The sequence below is a fragment of the Elephantulus edwardii genome, unplaced genomic scaffold (assembly GCF_000299155.1).
Source record: "Elephantulus edwardii isolate Elephantulus edwardi_28Jun2011 unplaced genomic scaffold, EleEdw1.0 scaffold00005, whole genome shotgun sequence".
Lineage (NCBI taxonomy): Eukaryota > Metazoa > Chordata > Mammalia > Macroscelidea > Macroscelididae > Elephantulus > Elephantulus edwardii.
This window is the reverse complement of record NW_006399755.1, coordinates 2,229,269-2,230,550: the sequence shown is the minus strand read 5'-3', so window position 1 is coordinate 2,230,550 and position 1,282 is coordinate 2,229,269. Positions and strand designations below refer to the sequence as shown.

The 1,282-nt window shown below is 42.1% G+C and overlaps 1 pseudogene; it reads right to left on the bottom strand.

Moving 5' to 3' along the window:
* Positions 1–6: 6 nt before the first annotated feature.
* On the bottom strand, positions 7–771 carry LOC102860687 (annotated as a pseudogene).
* Positions 772–1,282: the final 511 nt, after the last annotated feature.

The following is a 1,282-nucleotide window of genomic DNA, read 5'->3' as shown; positions in this document are numbered from 1 at the left end:
TCCTGAATCACTCAACTGCAAATCACTTCTTAGAGTAGTCATCATTAGGCCACTGCTTTCATGGAGTCTATGATGACTCGCATTTGTATCAGGAAGTTTGTACCGTGACATGGTGGACATGGTATGATGTCCTGAGTTAGGATTCCCTGAATCAGACGGAGATCCATCCTCTTCATTTTCTGAGTCACTTGAACTATCCTCACTACTTGAAGAAGATGAACTTTTGGAATCTGATGAACTATCATCACAACTGCTCATCTGGTCCATCATTCTAGCTTCTGCTTTCAGTTCTCTTTTGATATCATCCATTGGAGACGCTGGGGATATCTTGTCTTTGGGTGAAGAATGTTTCACAAAATTGGGGGGAGTCCTGGCTGAATTCTGCATCTGCTGATGCTGTTGCTCTATTATACGAGACTGAATTTTACTACTTCCTTCAACCCTTGTTTTTTTCACAGTAATGTTACTGCTGAGTTTTTCTAGTCGACATTCTCCAGTATCATGGTTAATAATCAATACACATTCCTTCAAATAAGGTTTCTTTGAGCCTTTGAAAACAGTTACTGGTGGAGTTGAACCTTCTATATTTGGTAGAGTTATTGTAACCTCTTCTCCTTTGCCAACTTCTAGATCTCCTTCACAGGAATAGTCAATCGAGGCAGGTTTGAAGTCATAGCGCACAGTGTGGAAGGCGCAACGTGGCTCCTTCTCGAAACTTCTGCCCAAGTTGAGAACTCGTTCACCATTGCCGAAGTGCAAGTGTCCGTTCATCATTATCCTCTCACTCTGACTTTGCTTCTGACCGTGCACTACTTCCTCGGGATTCCCATTCTTATCAGAGTCAGCCACAGTTTGTTATCCACACAGTCAAAGGCCTTTGCATAACCAATGAAACACAGATATACATTCTTCTGGTATTCCCTGCTTTCAGCTAAGACCCATCTAACATCAGCTACAATATCCCTAGTACTGTGACCCCTTCTAAACCTAGCCTGGACTTCTGGCAGTTCTCTGCTGATGTGCTATTCCAGTGGTTTTTGGATAATCTTCAGTAGAATCTTGCTTGCATGTGAAATCAGTGATATTGTTCTGTAGTTTCCACACACTTGTTGAATCACCCTTCTTTGGAATGGGAACATATATGAATTTCTTTCAGTCAGTTGGCCAAGTGGATGTTCTCCAGATTTCTTGGCATAACTTGGTGAGCACATCCAGGGCAGCATCTGTTAGCTGAAATACATCAGTTGGTATACCATCTATTCCTGGGGCCTTATTTTTTGCT